At 40.8% G+C, this 25,119-nt stretch overlaps 1 long non-coding RNA gene across 2 annotated transcripts; it reads left to right on the top strand.

Annotated features, from left to right (window-relative positions):
• Positions 1-636: 636 nt before the first annotated feature.
• Positions 637-23,446, top strand: LOC110212226 (uncharacterized). 2 transcript variants are annotated; one of them, XR_002325605.2, is made up of 3 exons: positions 652-1,086; positions 1,692-1,859; positions 21,243-23,446. It is a non-coding gene; the product is annotated as an uncharacterized LOC110212226 (long non-coding RNA). The 2 variants fall into 2 exon arrangements; XR_013484176.1 differs by lacking the exon at positions 1,692-1,859 and having other exon boundaries at positions 637-1,086.
• The last annotated feature ends 1,673 nt before the right edge of the window (positions 23,447-25,119 follow it).

Here is a 25,119-nt window from a genome sequence, read left to right as displayed (position 1 = left end):
GGAAGCTCTGGGCCCGGAATCCCGGCAGGAGGCCAAGCGGAGGCTCCGCGATGAGAGTCCTTGCAGAGGCTCCGCAATGAGAGTCCTTGCAGAGGCTCCGGGATGAGAGTCTTTGCAGGAAGCCTGGCTCAGGGTCCTTGCAGGAGGCAAGGGAGGGGCTCTGGGATGAAAGTCTTTGCAGGAAGCCCGGCTCGGGCTCCCCTGGAGACTCCGGGGTGAAAGATCTTGCAGGGAGCCCCGCTTAGGCTCCGCAGAAGGCGAAGAAGGGGCTCCGGGCTCAGGAGCCGCGAAGGCCAAGGAGGCTCTCTGGGATAGAGTCCTTGCAGAGAGCCGGGCTCAGAGTCCTTGCAGGAGGCCAAGGAGGAGCTGCGGGTTCAGGGGCTCGGCAGGGAGCTGCATCAGTGTCCGCTGGAGGTTCGGGGTTCAGCAGCCCCAAAGGGAGCTCCCGGGGCTAAAGACCTTCAGAGGGCTGAGGAGGTGAGTTTAGGGTCAGATGGGAGCCCCGCTGGCCCGGAGCTACGGCCGGGGTGGGAGCTTCTGGGGGGGCTCAGAAGAGGGGCGGGGGCCTGGACCTCAAGATGCTTTTAAGCAGCTTCTAGGAAGTTGGGGCTGGGACTAGGCAAGCCCGAAGGGGGAGGAGGCTGGGGAGGGCCCAGGCAGCGCGGGGCGGGGAGAGCACACGCCAACGGGAATTTCCTGCTGGGGCTCTCCCCGAGCATTCCCTGGGACTTTTCCTCCTGCGCCGGAGCCTGGCCTACCCTTCGCCGTTTTTCCGGGGCAGGGACCAGAGGGGTAGGGTGGTTGCTTAGGCCAGCTCAGTGTGTTCCTGCGCAGACACAGAAGGAAGGCGAGCTCGGCCAGGGCAGCTGTCCCCGCTAGCTGCGCTCTCCCGGGGGTCTGAGTCTACGTACGCTTCCCACCAGCCTGGGAACTCTTGAGGTCTGGGGTCCGGCGTCTCCCTTTGTCTCCCCAACTCTGCCTCCCAGCATTTAGAACTGGAAGGCCCTTGGAGATCAGCTAGGCCATTTTAGAGAAGAAACTGAAACTCGAAGTAGGGGAAGTGACCTGCCCAATGTCATACAACCCGTAAGTAAATTACTGAAATTCAAACCCAGATCATTTGACCACATACATATCCAAGTGCTCTTTTGACCAAATCAAAGTATTTCTTGTCATATATTCCAACACCCTCAGTTTAAAAGACAGGATCTGTTAGTAGTGGAATGAGCAAAAGTAATACCTGGTTTCAAGTTCCAGGTAACTTCCCCTCTCTAGTAAGGTCTATGATTCTATGAGGTGATGGACTCAGAGTGCAAATGAAGACATCTTTTTGGACAAGGCAAACGTGGGAATTTGTTTTGCTTGCCTATACATGTTTGTAACAGGGGATTTAGCTTTTCATGCTTGCTGAATCTTTGAAATTTTTTTCAAAAAATTTAACTAAAAAATAAAAGGTCTGTGACTATAAAGTAACAGCAGTAGTACCGGATTTGGATCAGGACTTAGGACTTGGGATCAGAGGACTTGAGTTCTAGGACCAACTGGGACAAATCACCTTTGACCTTAGTCAAGAAACTTTCCATTTCTGGGTCTCAGTTCCCTCATCTGTAAAATGAGAGGGTTGGGCTAGGAAGTGACAATCATGCTATACTTCTGCCCTGATTAGACCACATCTAAAATATTCTGTTCAGTTCTAGGGGTCACATTTGAGGAAGGATGTTGACAATCCAGAGAGCCCCAGAAGTAAGCATCCAGGATGGTGAAGAGCTTCAAACCCATACATAATACGATCCACTGAAACTGGGAATGTTTAGCCAAGAGGTGAAGAGATTCAGAGAAGGCATGATTATTGTCTTCAGGTATTTGAAGGCATATTGTTTTGAAAAGAGATTGTGCTTCACTCAGAGTTTCAAGTCAAGTATTTATTAAGCATCTCATAAATTACAGGCAGGGCTGCTATGTGACACAGTAGACAGAGTTCTGGGCCTGGAGTCAGGAAAATTCATCTTCCTAAATTCAGATCTGGCTTGAGACACTTACTAGCTATGTGACCCTGGGCAAGTCATTTCACTCTATTTGCCTCCGTTTCCTCATCTGTAAAATGAGCTGGAGAAGAAAATGGCAAACCACTCCAATATCTTTGCAAAAAACAAAAACAAAAACAAAAAACTCCAACAGTACAAGCCAATTTAGGCTGGATGGGAGAACAAACTTCCTAACAATTATGGTAATGGAATTATTGTATGGAAAAGTGAGATGGACTGCCTCAGGAGGAAGAGTGCCCCCTTTCACTGAAGGTCATTAATAAAACTCTCATAGGAGGGACACTTATTTAGGTAATGGTTAGATTAGATGATGTGAGATTCCTTCCAGTTCTCAGAGTCTGGGATTGTGTGACAAGATGCTCTGCAGTTCCTTCAAGATTTAAGTGCCATTATTCAATGAATGTATGATAGTCACAAATATGCATTAATGTATGCTAGTTTGCAAATGAACAATACAAGATAAAACTACAAGAGCTCAGAGGAGAGACTTCCTTTCCCACTTTCCACACTTCCTTCCTCCACAGGTCTCAGTGCCTTCTATCGTCTTGCATCAATTTGGAGAGTTTTTGTCTTGTTGGTTTTTTTGTTTTTAATTTGTGAGAATGCCCCTTCTTGCAATTCCCATGAGAAAGCCAGGGAATCATAGACTAGATGGGAGCTTAGGGATTATCTAGGTTCACCCCCCTTCATTTTACAGGGAAGCACCCAAATAAGGGAAGCATCCAAGATCATAAAACTAATGAGCCAGGGTCAGAGTGCTGGTGTCCTAGTTCCCAGGCCAGTGTCCACTTAAAATCATTAAAAAGTGACCTTGCCTCTAGTCCTCTCTTTGTTTCAGTTTTGCAGATGTATGTCTTATCTCCCTTGAGTAGATATCGGTAAGTTCCTAGAAGGCAGAACTGTATCTTAATGTATCATTTCATTAGTGTAGGGCTAAGCACCTAGTAATTGTTCTGCAAGTGTATGTTGGGTTTATCCTTCTACGAAAATAATAAGTTGTCAAAATGGATAGGGATCTGAAATTAAAAGGTCACACTGTAAAAAATTAGAAGAGAAAGAGATCGGGTACTTTACCAGGGGGAATATTCTTAACCAAATAAGGGATAGGGGTCATCACAAAAGATAAAATAGACAATTCTGATTACATAAAATTAAAAAGCTTTGACGTAAAATCAATTCAATTATGATAAGACCAGAATAATTTAATTAGGAACAAATATTTGCATCAGATATCTCTGATACCTAAGATAGATAGTGAATTAACACAAATGAGACCAAGAGTCTTTCCCCAATGTATAAGTGGCTAAAAGATATGAATGAACAATTCTCCAAAGAATTGAATACTACAGTATGAAAGATTACTCCTGAACAGTACTGAGAAAAACACATATCAGCACAACTCTGAAGTGTATCCATACATCTAGCAAAGATGACAAAAGGTGGTGTAACACCTGTTCTACTGGGATCTCCCTCAGAGGCTACAGATAGCTGACACTGTATCTTTAAGAGACAAATGAAATAGCAGGTGGAGAGAGAGCAGATGGGACTGGCACTTTGGTTTTACAGTTGCAACTGTCATTCTTTTCTGCAGCAAATTGACCACCCTCATTTACAGGTCACCCTTCAGTCTGCTGCTTGACTTATTCTCATTCTCTTAATCTTATCTTGAGCTCTAGAATAATTCAGAATTGTTTGTATATTTTCTTATTAAGTAATAGAATTATGTCTTAGCTATCATCCCTACCCCAGTTTATTAAATACTATTTTTTAAAATAAGTGTTTATTGACATCCTTTGTTTTTCCTACCTACAAAAGAGCCATTCCATATAACAATATTTTCGTTAAATGTTATTTAACAAGCTGGAGAAATCTCCTTTTCCAATAGTAATTACTCATCTTTATTGTAAGTCCTTTAATCTTCTATGATTAGATATTAACAGTACTGAGCATGTAATTTATTAACAAAGTAAGTCAATAATAAAACAAAGTCACAATTATTCACAGTATTTTAGCTGTTTGAAAGATCACAGCTAGAGTCACCTCAAACCCTTCCTATAATGACACATGAAGTTTATTTATGAAAACACAGTCCCACTATTCAATTCACTCATGATATCAGCATGTCTCTCAAGAATCCTCTTCATATTTGTCCTCAAGGTAAGAGTTAAATTCAGCCAAGAACTAAGTTAGTCCTTTTTCTTTCTCCTCTAAGCAACCATCATAGGTAAATCGCTCCAGAATGTACTATAAATTGTCAATTCCTCACAATCTCTTCACAGAATTATCTTCTAATGATCACAAAATAACAGTTTCGCTTTTGTCCAGTGCCTGGCACTGGATATAATCAATGTTAATTTATTGATTCTCACAAGAAAGATTTTCTGTCTTCTCTATATTTTGTCTTACGGAGTCTCATAGATCAAACACACACACACACACACTCACATTTCATAGAAAGACCTCAAAGAATGACAGTTGCAATTGTAAAACCAAATGGCCATTCCCAAATACTTCCCACCCCACCTACCCAATAATCCATTTGGTTCTAAAAGATACAGTGACCACTTCTACAATCTCTTCAGGGGAGTCTAGTGAAATAGGAGTTAAAATGGAAACAGCCAGTTAGAAGGCTTATGGAAATATGGGTACAGTGATAGCACCATTTATGGAGCTGTGAATTGGTGCCCCTGGAAAGCAATTTGGAACCATGCTGAAAAAGTGGCAATGATGTTCATACTCTTTGAATTTCCCCAAGGAATTCAAAGAAAGGATGCTCAAATAAATTGGTATGGTGTACACCAAAATATTCATAGCAACAGTATGGGGGAGGGGAAGAGCACAAAAAAGTACTGGAAACATAGTCAATATCCATCTATTGGGGAATGATTAAACATGTGGCTCGTGAATGAATGGAATATTAAAATCCTCTAAGAAATGATAAATATGAAGAACTCAGAGAAGTATAGGAAGACATTAGCTATTGACCATGATGCAAAAACAAAGCTCAATAAAAAACAAGAAGAAAAAACAGTTATGCAAGTATAACTAGGTAAGAGGGGATAGGAAGTACCCAGTACATACTTACTGGCTGTCTTAAAGGTTTATCTGAGCTCTTTTTAGTTCCCCCTTTGCCCTACTTCCTATTTTAAATTCCTTCATGGCTTTCACTCCCTTACTGGCTTTTTTCCTTAGTACATGTTGAGCTGCAGGGCTCTGGGACCTTCATATGCTTCAGTCCAGGGAACCTTTTCCTGGAAAATTTCCTATGCATGGGAGTGCTTACAGAGAACCCTGGAGGGCTTTCCCCCAGGATACTAGGGCCTGTCCACTGAATCATCCTTCTGTGAGGTAGCCCCTAATCCTGTTTCTGCCAGCTTTCCCCTCTAATTTCCCCCCTGTTCAGTCCCCAGAAAGTTTTTTCCACAGAGAGTACAGCTGTGGCAAGACAGGGGACTCTTCTCAACCACAGGAAATGGTGCATTGTACAGAGTTTAAAAAGTCTAAATCATAGGAAGAGGTGCTGAGTTTTTTCCCTAACTGTCTCACATAGATGTGTGGAAAACTGCTGATGGGAGGATTAGCATTTCCTCAGTGCCTCGGGTATTTCCTCCGAGCCTTTCCTTCAAAGAAAGAGAAGATTCTGTGTGTTCTTCCCAAACACTCAGAAGGAGGTGCTGACTATATTAGGATCCCATTTCCTTTGGAAAGGAAGAAGTGAATGAAACTAAGCTATCTTCAGTCAGGCAACAAGCATTTATTAAGCACTTACTATTTGCTAGGCACCATTCGAAGCCATAGAGGTACCCAGGTAAGCAGATAGAAGGGGAGGGGAAGGGAGAGAAGCAGAGAGAGAGAAAGAGAGAGAGAAGAAGAAGGAGGAGGGAGGGAGAGAGAGAGCAACTAAATAGATTGATAATAGACATTTGTATTAGAATGTAATGTAATATTACTGCACTATTAGAAACTAGGAATAAGAAGAACATAGGTAAGAATGAGAGGACTTGAATAGAAGTAAAGCGAAATAAAACCAGGAAAACAATTCATACAGTGACAATAATGTAAATGGAAACAACAGAAGAATCAAAATTTAGTGCTGTGAAATTATGACCAAGCTTGGCCTCAAAGATATATGAGAAGGCACCTCCCTTCAAACCTTTTGCAGAGGTGGAGGACTACAGGTGTGGAATACTGTGTATAGTGGCAGATGATTTCAATGTGTTGGATAGTTTTGCTGATTTTTTCCCCTCTTATTCTTTATTACAAAGGATTGCTCTCTGGAAGGAGCAGGAATACATTGGGAAATGTAGGTGATACAAAAACAAAAGGTCAACAAAGTGTCTCATGTGCTGGATCTTTTAGAACTGGACATCTTAAACTTAACACGCATAAAACTGAACTCATTATCTTTTCCCCAAAAACCTCTCCTTCGTCCAAATTTCTCAATGGCTGTTGAGGGTACTGTCTTTCTTCCAGTCTCCTAGGCTTTCAACCTGAGTGTCATCCTAGACTCCTCCCTCTCTTAACCCCTACATCCAATTTGTTAATGAGTTCTATCAATTTTACCTTTGTAATATGTCTCATAATGTCCCCTCTTCTCCTCTGATACTGCCACCACACTGGTGTCATTACCCCACACCTTGACTATTACAATAGACTGCCTGTGGGTCTGTCTGCCACACGTCTCTCCCTGCTCTATCCTCTACTTAACAGTCGAACTGATCTTCTTACAGTATAGATGTGACCACATCACCCTCCTATTCCAGTAGCTCCCTGTCATCTAGAGGATCAAATATAAAATCCTCTGTTTGGCTTTTAAGCCTTTCGTAACCTAGCCCCTTCCCACCTTTCTAATCTTCTTACACTTTACTCCCCCATACACTCTCCATCCAGGGACACTGGCCTCCTCACCATTTTTAAAGAAGACTCTCCACCTCTCAGCTCCAGCTGTCCCTCGTGTCTAGAGCTTTCTCTCTCCTCATCTCTGCCTCTTGGCTTCCCTGGCTTCATTTAAATCCCGACTAAAATCTCATCTTTTACAAGAAGCCTTTCCTAACCCCTTCCCCCATCCAGTGCCCTCCCTCTGTTGATGATTCTTTTTTTCTTTTCTTTCTTTTTTTTTTTAGTGAGGCAATTGGGGTTAAGTGACTTGCCCAGGGTCACACAGCTAAGTAAGTGTCAAGTATCTGAGGCCAGATTTGAACTCAGGCCCTCCTGACTCCAAGGCTGGAGTGTTGATGATTATTCTAATCTATCCTGTAGATAGCTTGTCTGTGCACAGTGTCTTGTGCGTTGTCTGTCCATCACCCTGTGGGCTCCTTGAGGAGAGGGACCACGATCTTCTTTCTCTATAGCTCCAATACTTGGCACAGGGCCTGGCACTTGTTGTTCAGTTGTTTGTAGTCATTTTTGACTCTCCATGACCCCATTGGGGGTTTTCTTGGCAAAGGTACTGCAGTGGTTTGCCAATTCCTTCTCCAGCTTATTTTACAGATAAGGAAACTGAGGCAAACAGGGTGAAGTGACTTGCTTAGGGTCACACAGCTAGTCAGTGTCTGAGGCCAGGTTTGAACTCAGAAAGGTGAGTCTTCCTGACTCCAGGCTCTCTATCCACTGTGTCACAGGGAATCTCAGAATCATATGTAATCTCAGAGCGGCACATAGCGAGGGTTTAGTAAAAATTGTATGACTTAGTGACATACAAAAAGACCTCAACAATTTTAAAATAATGGGCAAATATTTATATAGCACTTTAAAGTTTAGAAACCTCCTTATTTGCATACCCTCATTTGAATAGTCACCACAACCATAGGAAGTAGGTACTACAGGTGTCGCCTCCATTTTACAGGTAAGGAAACTGAAGTTCAGAGAAGTGATTTGCCTGCAGTCATACATCTGTTCAGTGTCAGAATCAGACTGGGATCTAAATCTGGCTTGTTTGGATCCCAAGTCCATCTCTTTATCCTCTAAGGGTAGTCCTTGACCATTTTTTCTTCTGAAACTTTCACTGTTCTTGGCTTTGAAGCATTGCTCTCATATTCCTTGGGCTACTTCAGGCACTTTCTTTGCCCCTGTTACCCCACCTGCAATTACATATATATATATATATATACACACACACACACATATATATGTATGTATGTATGCATAGTTTTATATGTGCTTGTCTCCCCCATTAAAATGTACAGACTTTGCAAAGTAGGATTTGTTTCATTTTTTGTACTTGTATCCCCAGCACCTAGGACAGCACTTGGCACACAGCAGGCACTTGATAACTACTCCTTTGTTTATTGATTGATTCTAGGCATAGAGAATAGGGATCAAAGTTATGAATGAGGTTAGAGAGCCCTGCCTCTTTGGGGGGCTCAGAGTAGTAGATCAGTTTTCCTAGAGCACAGAGTATAATTCCAGTTTGGAGCACAACATTTCAGGAAAGACTGATGGATTGGAGCTGGTCCAGAGGACACTCATGGTGAGAGGACTGGAGACCAAGCAATATTCAATTCAATTAAACATTTATTAAACTCCCACTGTATTCCAGGCACTGGGCTGGACAGTGGACATAGAAAGACACAAATGCAATAGTCCCTGCTGTCAAGGAGTTTACATTTAACTGGAAGGCGGGGGAGGGGGAGGAGATGTGTGAGATACAGCAAGATACACAAATATACACTTGGAGTGTATACTTGGAGTGAGCATTCAAGAAGCTATCTCAAGCTGCCCTTGCTTATAAGTCTGGCTATACTTTTCTTCAGAGAATTTGAGGCAGTGGAGGGGCTGCAGAGGTCCTGAGGTCTCAAGGCTAGCCCCCAAACAGGCTCCAGGAATAGATCCAAGATGGTTTCCCACCCCCTCCATACCCTATGTATACAGCACCTCTGGAGGCCCAGAGAAAAGCGGGAGTCAAGGAAGTGCTCTGGGATAAGAGGTAGGAGGTCTGGTCTCTATCCTGCTATGAACTAGCTGTGTGACTCCAAGCAAGTCATTTCCTGTCCTGGGGCCTCAGTTCTTCATCTGCAAAATGAAGGGCTTGGACCGGACAATCTCCAAGGTTTCTCCCAACTTGAAGATTCTCTGTTTTTATGGGTGAGCAGGAAAGTCCAGATGTGTGTGTGTGTTGAGGCGGGGGTGGGGGGGGTCGGATCTCCAACAGAGCCAAGAAAAGAGCAATAAGATTCTATTTCTTTTTGAAGTGTCTCATCTTTTGTTAAATCCCATGTGCCTTTTCTAGTACATATATGAAATATACTCCACCCCCTTCCCCATTTCAATGCCTTCCAAGTCCCCAAATGGAAACATGCCAAAATTCCCAGGTTCTCCCACCGGGAAGTGATTCAACTTCAAGTGAACAAATATTCATTAACAACAACAAACATCTGAGCATCAGTTGAAGGAACTCAGGAGAGGGGAAGATTCAGTGGAGAGCAAAGAGCTGCCTTCAAAATATTCTGAGAGGACTGTCATGTGTCGGAGGGTTTTGCCCTGTTCTCCTTGACCCCAGAGGATTGAACTAGGAGCACACGGACTGAAGTCAAAGGGATGTAGACTTCAGCTAGAGGAATGGGAAAATTTCCTAATAGCTATGGCCCAAAGTAGAATAGTTTACTTCAGGAGCTCCTCAAAGACTGGAAGTCTTTAAGCAGAGGTCAATTGTTTCAGAGGGGATACTGATTTAGGTCCAGGTTAGATCGATAGCTTCCAAGCTCCCTTCCCACTGTGATTCTGCATGGCAGGAACTAGTATGAGATAAAGCTAGAAAGGTAAGGGCTTTTTGTAAAGGGAAAGGCCAGTTATGGAGGGCCTTGAATACCAAGTAAAGAAACTGAAACTTTACTTGGTAGGAAATCGAGGGGCAGCTAGGTGGCACAGTGGATAGAGCACCAGCCCTGGATTCAGGAGGACCTGAATTCAAATCTGGCCTCAGACACGTAACGCTTACTAGCTGTGTGACCCTGGGCAAGTCACTTAAACCCAATACCTAGCCAAAAAAAAAAATAAGAATTGCAAAGGAAATGAAGATGAGGCCAGTAAAGAATTTTTTTTTGTGTGAGGCAATCGGGGTTAAGTGATTTGCCCAGGGTCATACAGCTAGTAAGTGTCAAGTGTTTGGTCTGAGGTCACATTTGAACTCCGGTCCTCCTGACTTCAGGGTCAGTGCTCTATCCACTGAGCCACCTAGCTGCCCCACCAGCAAAGATTTTAAGCTAAATAATGGCATGTATAATAAGAAAGATGGTTCTAGCAGCAATATGAAGGAGGGATTGGAGCTAAAAAAAGACTAATCACTATCTGGAAATGTATTCTATGCTTTCCAGAGTCTACACTTTAATTCCCATTATTCTCTAATCCAGTTGTTCCAGTTGTGTCTGACTCTTCATGACCCCATTTGGGGTTTTCTTGACAAAGATACTAGAGTGGTTTGCCTTTTCATTCTCTAGCTCATTGGAAACTGAGGCAAACAGGGTTAAACCCAGGACTTGCCCAGGGTCACACAGCTAGTAAGTGTCTGGAACTGGATTTGAACTCATGATGATGAGTCTTCCTGATTTCAAGTTCAGTGCCCACTGCACCACTTAGCTACATCTCTTCTGTTACTTTTCTCTAATGTACTAATCATGTGATAGCTGTTTTATGGTTATTTGAGTCTGTATCTTTGCTACTTAATACAAGAGGCATTACACACCTTAAAGGCCAGAACTATCCTTGGTTTTTCTTTGTAAACCCAGTGCCCAGAACACAATTAGTGTTGGACAAATTGGTTGATTAATTGATTTCTATGTTTGAGTGCCAACAGAGTCTCTTATTAAGGGATTTGAACTAGATGCTTTTAAACTGGTTCTGGGAGAAATCAGCCCTGTCTGATCAGTGGTCTGCTTTCAAGAAGCAGTCCCTCCCTCTAGTCCCCTAACCTTCTACCCACACCCCCCCGTTCCCAGTCCTGTGCTCGCTGCTGTGGGGGACACAGGAGATCTTGTGACTCCTGTCCTCAAGTAGCTTATAGTTTAGTTGCTGAGATCATCCAACATTGGCCAACCTGCATTTCATAAGCATGAAGTAGGGGCAGCTAGGTGATGCAGTGGATAGAGCACCGGCCCCGAAGTCAGGAGCACCTGAGTTCAAATCCGGCCTCAGACCAAACACTTGACACTTGCTAGCTGTGTGACCCTGGGCAAGTCACTTAATGCCAATTGCCTTAAAAAAAAAGAAGCATGAATTATATTCTGGATACTGGACGAGGACTCTGGAGCGGCCAAGACCAAGAATGAAATAGTCCCTGTTCGCAAGGACATATATCCTCTTCAGGAAGACAATACACAGGAAGAAATTAAATACAAAATTTATTCAAAGTAGAAACGAAGTCCTTTCTAGGGAGAAGGTACTTAGCAACTGGGGGGGTGGGGATCAAAATAGGCTTCCCATAGAAGGTGATACTTTTTGGTAGAGCCAAGATGGTAGGGTAAAGGCAAGGACTCACCTGAGTTCTCCCCCCAAACCCTTCTAAATACCTTTAAAAATGACTTTAAACAAATTCTAGAGCGGCAGAACTCACAAAAAAGCTGGAGTGAAACAAATTTCCAGCCCAAGACAACATGGAAGGTTGGCAGGAAAGATCTGGGTCACAGTGCTGAGTGGCAGTCCTGGGGCCAGGAGGAGCACTAGCACACCAGAGCTTTTGGCAGCAGTGGAGAAGGGGTCTCCTCCTCTCATTTCCAGGGCAGAAAAGAGTGCTTGTGGTCACTCACACAGCAGAGCACAGACCAGGAGAGGAGTAAACACCTCTCCTTAGCTCATACCACCTTGGAAGAACTGAAAACTTACAGGTCCCTAGAAGTATCTCTGAAAACAGCTGCACAAAACCCCTGAAGCAGAGCCCAACTTTAACATAGAAGGTGATACTTTTAAGGAAGTCAGGGACTGCATGAGGGAGAGGTGTATTTTAGGCATGGAGCACTGCCTGTTTGAAAACAGTGAGACAGGAGATAGAAAGTCCCGTACGGGGTACAGCAAGCGCTTTAGTTTTCCTGGAGAATAGAGTGCATGAAGAAGAGAAGCCTGGAAAGGAGGGCTACAGCCAGATGGTCAAGGTCTTTGAGAGCCAAACATGAGTTAGTTGTATCGTAAAGGCAAAGGGACCCACCGGAGCATCTTGACCGAAAGTGGCACGCTCAGACACGTGCTTGAGAAATATCCCATTGGCAGAAGGGAGGGTAGATTGGAAAAAGGAGAGACTTGAGGAACTGGGAGCAGTCAGGAAGCTCTTGAAACAGCCCAGATGAGAGGGAATGAGGAAGAATGAATGGGCTTCCTCAAGAGCTAGTGGCTTCCCCTTCAATGGAAGTCTTTGGACAAAGGCTGATGGCTACATGTTGAGTATTTTGGTTAGACTAAATGGTCACAGAGGTCCTTTCCAATTCTGAGCTCCATTAGATGGGTAGAAGCAATAGTAATACCTCCATTTTAGAGATGAAAAAATTGAGATGCAAAGAGGGTTATTGACTTTGCCTAAGATCACACAGCTTGTCAGTAGCAGAATCAAATTCAAACCCAAATCTTTTAACTACAAGGCCAGTATTCTTTCTGCTTCCCAAGTGCAGCTTAGAGGGGGATTTTAATTGAATGACTCCGACAGGTTTGAGACATTCCCAGCTGGGATGAAGTAGAAAATAATGAGTGAATACCATGAACAGCCTTTTTGGAAGACAGAGTAGGCAGGTTCTGTGGGAGGAGGGAGCAGAGAAAGTAGACAGATCTGTCTGAGCAGAGTATAGGAATCACTCAGTGGATACCTCTCCTCCCCAACCCTCCTCTTGCTCCTTCCTCTTCCCCAAGTCCCTAAAAAGTAAAAACTTCCTTTTTCTTCAAACGTTCTGTTTTTCTGAACAACTTCCTCTCTACCACTGACTCTACATCAGTGCCACATTTTGAATCTGTCAAAGCCCTTCCATATCTATTAATAATAGCTCACATTTAAGTACTTTCCTCAAAACAACCCAATGAGAGGGGTGTGCAATTATTATTCACTCCATTTTAGCCAATGAAATTGAGGGTCAGAGAAATTAAGTGAGTTGCCTATAGCGGCAAAGTCAGGACTTGTGCCCAGGGCTAACTTCGAGTTTACTGCTTTAATTTTTTTTTTACTACACTATGTTGTTTTACAATAACCCATTTTACAGAAGAAAAAAATATTCTGACAGAGGGGAAACAATTGACCCAAGTCTTAGGGCTAATAAGTGGTGGTCATGATTGTTTGGTCATTTCAGTCATATCTGATTCTTTGTGACCTCATTTTGGATTTTCTTGTCAAAGATACTGGAGTGGTTTGCCATTTCCTTCTCCAGGTCTTTTTACAGATGAGGAAACTGAGGCAAAGAGGGTGATGTGACTTGCCTAGGGTCACACAGTTAGTAAGTATCTAGGGCTGGATTTGAACTCAGGAAGACTCTTCTTCCTGACTCCAGGGCCGGCACTCTATCCACTGTACCACCTAGCTGCCCAAATAACTGGTGGAGCAAGAACTGAAGCTCAGGTGTTCTATGGCCAGGTTCTAAGTTGTGTTACTCTCACTAATTCAATTCAATAAACATTTATTCTAAGTTCAGGTTCATGTGCTCAAGTCTGGGGATACACAAATGAAAAACAACACAGTTTCTACCCTAAAGGAGAAGGGGAGAAGGGAGAATAGAAGAACATTCTCTGAACAGAATGTAAGCAGACAAATAAACATGGTTCAAAGCAGAAGAGAGTCGGGCAAAGTGCCCTAGAAAAATGAGAAAGAAGAGTTGGGGGGAAGGCAGGAATCAGGTCAGGAAAAGTTTCATGGAGGATGTGGATTTTATACTAAACCAAGAAGGAAAGGAGGAGTTGATGGGGATGAGGAAGGAGCCTGTTCCAGATGTCAGGTTAAAAAAAAAAAGCCTGTAGGAATGCAGAGGGGCAGGAGGAGCCAGGAAGAGCACACACGGTCCTGTTTGGCTGGAATGTAGAGGACCTGGGCTGGGCTGGGGGAGAGAAGAGCTAAGTGAAACAATGCTGGAAAAGTAGGTTAATGCCTGATTTGAGAGTACCCTGACTGCCTGTCTAAGCAATTCGTATTTGATCTTAGAGACAAAGGAAAGCTATGAAAGGTTTGTAAGAAAAAGAGTAATATGTTCAGACGAGTTCCTCAGTAAAATGATTTATATATACACATATGTAATACAGAGAGGCAACAGAGTACAATGATCAGAGAGCTGATTTGTCAATCTAGAAGACCTGGGGTGAGTTCCACCTCTGAAATATATTGTGTGACCCAGGGCAAATCACTTAATCTCTCCGTGCCCCAGGCAACTCTCTGGGACTGCAGAGTTCAGAAGAGGTGATGATCTGTATTAGTAAGGTCTCCTCATTAAGGAGTTTTGTACAAGTGAAACCATGGTACTGGACAAAATAAAAATAAAGATAATATATGTGAATACATGCACATATATACATATATGTACAAATATATATATTATAACCATGAGTGTATATGCATAAAATATATGTGGGTATGTGTGTATATACACATATATACCCATATACATATATACATAAATACACATATACACATACATATACATATATTTGTTATAACCAATACGTAGTCTGTAACCCATGACTCAGAACTGACTCTGAGCTTACACATACTGGATTTAATCATGAGGGCTTCTTAACAATAATCTTTCATTTTGGCTCATGTTCCTACTCTGGGTTTCCTCTTTCTTGGAACCTCAGAATTTGACTCATGTCTAGGTGTCTAAAAAAAAAAAAGAAAGAAAGAAAAAGAAAAGTATCCTCTATGAAATTGAACCACATAAATCATCAGCATTTCTATATATTACCAACAAAGCTCAGCAAGAAGAGATAGAAAGAGAAAATCCTTTTAAAATAACTGTAGACAATATAAAATATTTGGGTGTCTACCTGCTAAGACAAACCCAGGAACTAAATGAACACAATTACAAAACACTTTTCACACAAATTAAGTAGATCTGAACATTTGGGAAAATATCATTTGCTCATAAGTAGGCCTAGTTAATGCAATAAAAATGACAATTTTACCCACGTTATTTTACTTATTCAGTGCCATACCAATCAAACTACCCAAAATTATTTTATAGAGTTAGAAAAAAAATAACAATTCATCTGGAAGATCAAAAGATCAAGAATATCAAGGGAATTAATGAAAAAATACAGAGGAAGGTGGGCTAGTCATACCAGATCAAAAACTGTATTATAAAGCAGTAATCATCAAAACAACCTGGTACTGGATAAGAAATAGAGTAGTAGATCAGTGGAATAGATTAGGTACACAAGACAGAAGTAAATGATTATAGTAATCTACCATTTGATAAACCCAAAGATTCCAGGTTCTGGGATAAGAACTCACTATCTGACAAAAACTACTGGGAAAATTGGAAAATAGTATGGCAGAAACTAGGCATAGATCAACATCTCACACCATTTACCAAGATAAGGTAAAAAATGGGTACATGATTTAGACATAAAAAGTGATACCATAAGCAAATTAGGAAAGCAAGGAATAGTTTACCTGTCAGATCTATGGAGAAGGGAAGAATTTATGACTAAACAAGAGATAAAGAACATTATAAAATGCAAAATTGATAATTTTGCATTAAATATAATTTTACTTTAATTAAAAATATTTTTGCTCAAACAAAGCCAATGCAACCAAGATTAGAAGGAAAGCAGAAAGATAGGAAACAATTTTTACAGCAAATGTTTCTGATAAAGGCCTCATTTCTAAAATATGTAGAGAAGTGAGTCAAATTTATAAGAACACAAGTTATTCCCCAATTGATAAATGGTCAAAAGATATGAACAAGCAGTTTTCACATGAAGGAATTAAAGCTATCTATAGTCATATGAAAAAATGTTCTAAATCACTATGGGTTAGAGAAATACAAATTAAAATAATTCTGAGGTACTACCTCACACACATGAGATGGCTAATATGACAAAAAAGGAAAATGATAAATATTGGAGAAGATGTGGGAAAATTGGAACACCAATGCATTGTTGGTGGAGTTGTGAACTGATCCAACTATTCTGAAGAGCAATTTGAAAGTATGCCCAAAGTGCTATAAAACTTCATTCCCTTTGATCCAGCAATACCATTACCTACATATGTATCCCAAAGACATCATAAAAATTGGAAAAGGACCATATGTACAAAAATACTTATAGCAGCTCTTTTTGTGGTGTCAAAGAATTGGAATTTGAGGGGATGTCCATCAATTGGGGAATGGCTGAACAAGTTGTGGTATGTGAATGGAATGGAATACTATTGAGCTATAAGAAAGCTATAAGCAGGCAGATTTCAGAAAAACCTGGAAAGACATATAAACTAATACTAAGTGAAGTGAGCAGAACCAGGAGAACATTGTACATAGTAACAGCAACATTGTGTGATGACCAATTTTGATAGACTTAGCTCTTCTCAGCAATACAATGATCTAAGACAATTCCAAAAGATTCATGATGGAAAATATTATCCATATCCAGAGAAAGAAATATGGAGTCTGAATGCAGATCAAAACATAACTATTTTCTTTTTTGTTTGTTTTTTTCTTTCTCGTGGTTTTTCTCTTTGGTTCTGATTCGTCTTTCACTACATGACTAATGTGGAAATATGTTGAATATGATTGTACATGTATAGCTTACCTCAGATTGTTTGCTGTCTGGGGGAGGGGGAAGGGAGAAAAAAATTTAGAACTCAAAACCATATAAAAGTGAATGTTCAAAACTATCTTTGCACGTAATTGGAAAAAATAAAATGCTATTTACAAAAAAAAGAAAGAAACAAAAGTATTCTTTCCAGTCCTCAATTTCCTCATCTATAAATTGAATGGTTGTCTTGGCTGGTTTCTAATGTCCCTTCCACCTATAAAGCTACATTTCTATGGTCCCTCAGCTCCCAAGCAAATACATAAGCAAACAGTATATTAACTATAGAAGCAATTTGATTTAACTCTACAGAAAATGGAAAATATTTTCACCAGAGCTTATAAACCATCCAAACAAATCTTCTTACCTCTCTAATGGACCTCTGGCTTCCTAAGGAAATAAATGATCTTTCAGACTTACAACGTTCTCTAAGTGACTCCCGTCTTTCCCATCCCCGCAAAATCAAAAGAACTTGGAGTTGCTAGACACAGAAACACCACATTTGCTGAGAAAAGAACTTGGCTTCCAGCAGTGACTCCAAACTTACTGACTAGGGAAAGAAGTCAGGGTCAGCCAAGGGTTAGCTTTTCCCCTCTGTACCTGCACAGTTTGCCATGACCCACAATACCAGGCCAGGTCTGAGTTTGTTCCTCCTTGTCATGGATGCTGCACCTTCATTTTTCTTCTCTCCACTTCCAGCTTGATTCAAACCCTTGACTTTGTCCAGAAACTCCTCTGCTTGATCCAGGAATTCCTCCTCAGTCCAGAATCTCTGTCTCCCTTGCAGCTAGGTGGTACAGTGGATGGAGCACTGGACCTGGAGGCAGGAAGACCTGAGTTCAAATTTGACCTCAGGTACAAGCTGTGTGACCCTAGGCAAATCATGTAACCTCTGCCTGCCTCATTTTCTTCTTCTGTAAAGTAGGAAGAATACTAGTGTTTACTTCCAGGGGAGTTGTGAGGACTGAATGAGACAGTATTGGTGAAGTGCTCTGCAACCTTAAAGCACTAGATAAATTGTTGTTGCTTCTATTCTTTGCTTCCTCAGTCCCACAAAGGTTTGCACGGCTCCCTGGAAGAGATTTGCAGATTACGAGGTCTCTCTCTAGGAAACATAGAGCCCATCTGGATTAAATCCATTTGTGGTCACTTTCCTCTCTGGACATCTTTCCAGTCTCTAGAATCTGTATATAGATAGATCCCTTTTAAGGACCAAGCCCAGGTACCACTCATGAACTTCATCAATGTGGTGTCAAAGGTGCAAAGAAAACTCCTAACAAGGCAAATTCACACCAAATGCCAAAAAAAAAAAAAAGAGATGGCCTCCCTAGATAAGCAGTACCAGATGAATCTGTTTCATGGCTTGTTCAAAAATTAACCTTATGTATGCAGTTTCATACCTTGTTTGGGAGACAGGAAAGGGAAGAGGGGCATGCTCAGGCATACCAGCTACAACATTAAATTTTGTTATAACTTCCATCTACAAGCGTAATTCAAATATGCCATTAAGAACAAAACAACAGAAAACAATAAAAATTATAGTAACAAAAAGTACTTGTAAATGATTGCACATAGAACTATGACTTTAGCAGATTGCTTAGGAAAAAACCCTACCTACAATCAACCCCCAGCCCCACTTCCAAATGTGCGTATTAATTTTGACAAAATAATGAAATAATTTTGTTTATTTCAGTGAGCCTTTCTGAATTTCCTTTTTGTGTATTTCTCAGAGCTGTGCTGCTGTTATTATCTCAGTTTACATGATTGTAAACAATCAGGTCAAAGTGTGTGTGGTTCTTGTAGTTCTGTTTTCTTCATTTTTTATTCTTCATGTAAGTCATCCTATACTTGTTTTTTATACCAGTCAGTTCTTAGGAAGTATGTGATATTTTCTGCTATATTGAAAAACCATAGCTTATTCAGGTATTCCTCAATTTTTGGATACAGTGTTTATCTTTAGATTTTTGCTATCACAACTTTTCTGCCAGGAATGGGTCTGTGTATATAGAGATCATTTCTTACTGTCAATAGCTTCCTTGTACTGTCCCCATAGTAAGACTACAAAGGTCGAAGGATAGGAATAAGTTTTTGTAGCTCTTGTGGCATAATTCCATATTGCTTTCTCAAAATGCTAAACCATTTCATTACTTCATCAGTAGTGTAAAAACATGCCTGTATTGCTGTAGTCTTACCACCCCTGAATTTTCTCATTTTTAACATCTTTGCCTAATGGATGAGTATGAGGAAGTATCTTAGAACTGGTTGTTGAATTTCTCTGATGATTGAAGTTTGACTTGAATACTAAAACTTAAATACACAATACGAAAAGAAAAAGAAACATTGTGAACTTAAATATGAAAATTTCTTTATAGATTTGTGATGTCAGACATCAAAGATGTTTATTGCAAAGTTTTTTTTTCTTGGAATGATTCTTTCCTTCTTATTCTGTGTACTTTGCTTTTATTTGTGCAAAAGCTTTTTTATTTTATTTTTTTAAAGCTTTTTAAATTTTTTTAAATTAAATTAACCGGGATGCTTTGGGAGTTCTGAGAGAAGATATGTTGTATAGAGTGTGACAAGGTATACATGGAAACATTTTTTATCTAAGAGATTTTATTTGAAATCTTTTTAGAACGTATTTTATCATTTCCCTGACTTGGGAAGTAGAGGCTAGTGACTATAAGTCTTCTTTGATGATTCAGCAAGCTTAAGAATTGTGCAGAGCCTCAGGAAGGGGCTGAATGCCAAGTCTCATTGTTTGGATTGTATATACAGACAAAATAGCCCTAGATCGGCAGCCAGCAGACCTGAGCATCAGTCCCATCTCTGCCATTGGCTAGTTATGTGACCTGAATTAAGCCCTTTTCTCTCTTTGAGTTTCATTTTCTTTAGCCATAAAATGAAGGCACTCATCCAATACTCTTCTTTTATAGTAGGGGATACTAAAGCCTAGAAAGGGGGATGACTTATTTGCTGGTGGTCAAACAGCTAGTTAGTAGCAGAGCTAGGACTCCAACCCAGGTCTCCCAATTTCTAATTTAATCTCTGCTGCCATTACTTAGCTGTGTGACCTTGAGCAAATTTTAACCTCTCACTAACACTCTTACTCAGTATCTATGAAGAAAGTGCTTTGCATAGCACTTTTTTTTTTTGCCAGAGCAAATTGCTGAAAACAGCGGGTATGCATCCATTAGAGAATGGCTGAGTAAAGTGCAGGATATGAATACAATGGAATATTGCTGTTGTACGGAAAGAAATGACAAGTAGGAGAAATTAGGAGAAACATAGAAAAATTTACATAAACTGATACAGAGAGAAGTGTGACTAGTACCATTAGCTGACAATTATAACAATGGGAAAGAAAAGATCATTAAGTGGAAAGCAAATTCAGAATGACTAGGACAACATGAATGATCCTGGAGGAAAGATAATGAAATATACATCCTTCCTCTTGGCAGAATGATGGGGGACCAGGAAGGTAGAATGTTCCATGTGTAGTCAAATGATCTTTTATTTACTTAATGATTTTTCTTTTGAAATAGTTGCCACCATGTGTTGATAAATGTTTAAGGCTGGCTTTCCAGAAAAAAAAATACACATGACACACTTTTAAGTTTAATCTGCATTGTTAACATTTTTCTATAGCTTTTTTTTTTAGTTAATAGTATTTTATTAAATTCCAATTACACAGATACAGAGTAAGAGTATTAGTGAGAGGTTAAGATTTACTCAAGGTCACACAGCTAAGTAATGGCAGCAGAGATTAAGTTAGAAATTAGGAGACCTGGGTTGGAGTCCTAGCTCTGCTACTAACTAGCTGTTTGAACACCAGCAAATAAGTCATCCCCCTTTCTAGGCTTTAGTATCCCCTACTATAAAAAAAAAAGATAGTTTTCAACATTCATTTTTGTAAGATTTTGAGTTCCAAATTTTTCTTCCTCCTTCCCTCCCTGTCCCCTCCCCAAGACAGCAAACAAGCTAATATAGGTTATACATGTACAATCATGTTAAACATATTTCCACATTAATCACGTTGTGAAAGAGGAATCAGAGCAAAAGAAAAAATCATGAGAAAGGAAAAAACAAAAAACAGAAAAAAGTATAAATTGTATACTTCAATCTGCATTCAGACTCTATAATTCTTTCTCTGGATATGGATAGCATTTTCCATCCTGAGTTTCTATGACTTTCTTATGTCTGTCTTTGCTTGTGCAAAATCTAGACTGCATGTGTATCAACCCTTTTCAGTGTCTCAATTAGTACTGAAAGAGGGATAATGTCTGTCATCTCCTTAAAGGGGTCAAGACCTCTCCCCAAAATTTCTGTCCTCACCAGCATTAATCACACAAACAAGAATATGTCACTCCTTGATCATTTTTTTTTATCAGACACATGGGCATACACAAAGTGTAGGGGGGGGCACAGTTAGGAAGTAAACACTGGCCAAGGGACAGACCTAGATATTCTCTCCTATCTCTTCCTCTCCTTTTGCAGGAAGCTGATAGAAAGGTTCCTATGAGTCCCCGATATTACCGTCTTGCAACAGCAGCACACCAGACTCTCAGAAGAAGAGAAGCAGGAGAACAGGCAGCCAGAAATCAGACTCACATACTCGGCCCTGCCTGCCACTCTTCTTCCTCCACGGTGTGCAAGATGGAAGATGTTCTGATTACCTCTTCCCCTGAGACCCAACATCAAGTTAAAAAAGACTGCCGTACTGGTGAACTCTGGAACAGTCCATTTCTAGAACCTGACACCTCTCGGGGCAAGAGTCTGGGAGTCAAAGAGTTACACCTTATTACAAGGGTGGGAGGTTCAGTATGGGAAGGGGGACAATATACATAGAAATTATTGTGACATACAAACAAAAGGCATCAATGACAATTTTACAGTGCTTTGTCAAGCTTAAACTATTGGCATTTGTCTTTTAGTGGGGATAGTTTGTCTTCTTGAGAGCTGGGAGAAAAAAAATCCTTTGAGTGGAGGGATCTGGTATTTGTGGGTCATTGTTGAACACTTAGGCCAGGCCAAGTGCTATAGGGGACACATAGTCCCTGAATTCAGAGAAGCTTGAAGCCAGAGACCCATCTTATACACACTAAACAACCAGAGAACAAGTCAGGATCAGAATATCCTTCAGGGCCCAAATGTGCTGTGATTACAGAAGATTTGCTGTTAAAGAATGGAGTAGAGTAGAATTTTAGACATGTAAAGGAACTTAGGACATAAGAGTGTTGAAGCATAAAGTGCTCTAGATAAAACCATTCCTGTCAGAGATGGAAGGGATCTTAGTGATCATCTAATTCAATCCCCTAGGGCAAGTAGGGGACTAAGCCATAGAGCATGGAGCACTGGGCCTGGAGTCGGATCTTCCTGAGTTCAAATCCAGCCTCAGACACTTACTAGCTGTGACCCTGGAAAAGTCACTTAATCCTGTTTGCCTCAGTCTCTCCATCTGTGAGGTGAGCTGGAAAAGGAAATAACAAAGCACACCTGGAAACAACAAAAAATTCAACACCTTTATTTTACAAATTCGAGGAACTGAGACCTAGAGAGTTGAAGGGATTCTCTTAGGCAAGTTACAGTAAATAAATGATAGAACTGGGACTAGAACTCAGGTCATTTAGCTCAAAGTGGGTGAAATGGAGAAATTATGTTTCAATGGAAAATTCTACAAGGATCTAATCCCCCAAAGGCCTGTCTTGCCCCATGATTCTGGAAGGTAATGACTCTTATACTCCCATTCTGGAAATCCCAATTCTCATGCTTTAAAGGTTACCTCCTATTTACCCTCTATGTATCTTGTATGTACATATACATATGAAACTATTTATTTACATATTATCTCTCAACTTAAGCTCTCTGAAGGGAAGGATTCTTATGTCCTGTCTTCATATCCCCAGTGCTTAGCACAATACCTGGCTTACATTAAGTGCTTAATAAATGCTTAGTGATTGATTGAAAGTATAGAGCTTGGCATTTTTCCTTTCTGACAGTGGGAGAGCCCTTCTACCTTCCCCCATTCTAAACCTCAGCCCTCCCAGATCTCTGCTTCATCCTGGAACTGACAGTTTTCAGTTAAGGACATTTTCAACATCAAAACCCCTTCTCTTTGTAGTTGAGGGCCATGATCCTCTAGGAATTTTTTGAATGATGTAGAAGTATATGGCCAGCTGGATCCATGCCTCCCCCAGCTTCCCAGAATCTGTAGCAGGAGTATAGGGAATTTCCAGGACCACACAATTCCAGCCAGTCCCCAGTCCCTGCATCACATAAAGGCTAACCTACCACTTGAGGATCAGGCAGTGGGAATTGCTATCTCAGGTCAATAGCAAAGCTAAATTTGGGATTGACTTTTGACAACTGTTTCTTAAACCAAATTTTTTACATCTATACCTCCAAAGTCATTGATAAGGGGCCAACATGGTCTGGAGGAAAGAATACTGGGCAGAGTGTCTAAGAACTTGGTTCTAATCCTGATTTTGCCATTTAGCTGGTTGTGTTACCTAGAACAAGTCACTTAACATCTCTGAGTATCAGTTTTCTCCTCTGTAAAATGAGGGAAATTGACTGGATCAGGGGTTCTTCACCTTTTGTTGTGCCATGGACCCCTTGGGCAGTCTGGCAAAGCCTGTGGACCTCTTCTCAGAATCATATTTTAAATGCATAAAATAAAAACCATAGGATTATAGAAGAAACCATTTCTATTGAAATAAAGATGTGATTTTTTTTTCCCATTCAAGTCCACGGAACCCTCTGAAATCTATCCAGCAGGTGTGTGTGTACACTCTGTGTTAACATATAATCCCCACTGGATTACATGATCTCTAAGATTCCTTCCAGATTAAATAATGTTCTAAGAAAATGAAACCGTATAGTACAATTATAGTGACCAACCTTGGTCTTGGAAGAGGAAATCTTTCCAAGTTATTTGTCTTTACAATGTTATTATCATACAAATTGTTCTCGTGATTCTGCTTACTTCATCAGTTCATACAAGTCTTCCCAGATTTCTCGGAAACCATCCTCTTCATTTTTTAATGACACAATAGTATTTTATCACAGTCATATACTATAATTTGTTCACCCATTCCCCCAAATTATGGGCACACCATCAGTTTCCAATTCTCTGCCATCACAATTATAAGTATTTTCATTCATATGAGTTCTTTTCTCTCTTTCCCTGTTTTCTTTGGAGTATAGATTTAGCAGTGGCATTACTGGGTCAAAGGGTGTGCTGCATGGAATAGCTTGGGAGGTGGGGGTGGGACATAGTTCCAAACTGCTTTCCAGAATGGCTGGACCAATTCGCAGCTCCACCAACAATGCATTAAAGTTCCTGTTTTCCCACAGCCCCTCTGGCATTTGCCGTTTGCTTTTGTATTTATTGAGTCATATTTGACTTTTTGTGACCCCATTTAGGGTTTTCTTGGCAAAGATACTGGAGTGGTTTGCCATTGTCTTCTCTAGGAAACTGAAACAGGGTTAAGTGACTTGCCCAGGACCACACAGCTAGTAAGTATCTGAGGCTGGATTTGAACTCAAGTCTTCCTGACTCCAAGTCTAGTGCTCTCTCCACTGTGTCTCCTAGCTACCCTTCAATCAGTACTTTTCAAAAGTCCTTAGGAGCTGACCAGACTAGAGAAGGCTTTGTTTTAGTTCTGGGTCACTGCTATCGGTTTCAATTTTATCACGCTTTTTGCCATTAAGGTTGAATGTTTGACACATGTTCAAAAAGCATATAGCTAGTGAAGGCATCCCATAGGACCAGTCTATAGGCACAGCCAGCTTCTATAGGGTAAATTCAAGGGTCGCTTTTTGAAGGTCTTTTCATCTTTTCAATCTCTTTCCCATCTGTCCCTTCCCAAGGACAGAGACTTTTCATCCATAGACTCAGAATTATACAATATTTAAGCCTAAAGAATGGACTCTTAGAAACATAGAACTTAGAATGTCAAAGCAAGAAGGAACCTTGATTTATAGAATGTTAGAATATAGAATGAATGTCAGAGATGGAAGACACTTAAAACATAGCATGTTAAGTCATAACCATTAGATTTTTCAGCATGTAAAGGGATTTGAGAGCACAGGACCTAGAATGTCAGAGCTATAAGAAACCTCAAAGACCACCTAGTTCAGCTTTGTCATTTTACATTGAAAACTGTGGTTCAGAAATGGGAATTACTTGCTCAAGAATGCAAATTTCTCAAGAAAAGGAGCTCTGAGACTGATGGTCATTGAACAGGAAGGGATTAAAAGTCAGAACCTTACTCAGGACAGATTTTGAGAGGGTAAGGAGGGAAATAAACTATTAGGTGGCTGAAGTGAGCCAGGCCTAGTGTGCTGGGATGAAGTGAAATAACTTACCCAA

This window comes from Phascolarctos cinereus, unplaced genomic scaffold (genome assembly GCF_003287225.1).
Source record: "Phascolarctos cinereus isolate Bilbo 61053 unplaced genomic scaffold, phaCin_HiC Scaffold_9;HRSCAF=440, whole genome shotgun sequence".
Classification (NCBI taxonomy): domain Eukaryota; kingdom Metazoa; phylum Chordata; class Mammalia; order Diprotodontia; family Phascolarctidae; genus Phascolarctos; species Phascolarctos cinereus.
Note: the sequence above shows the minus strand (reverse complement) of the source record. Positions and strands in the feature narration are given on the sequence as shown.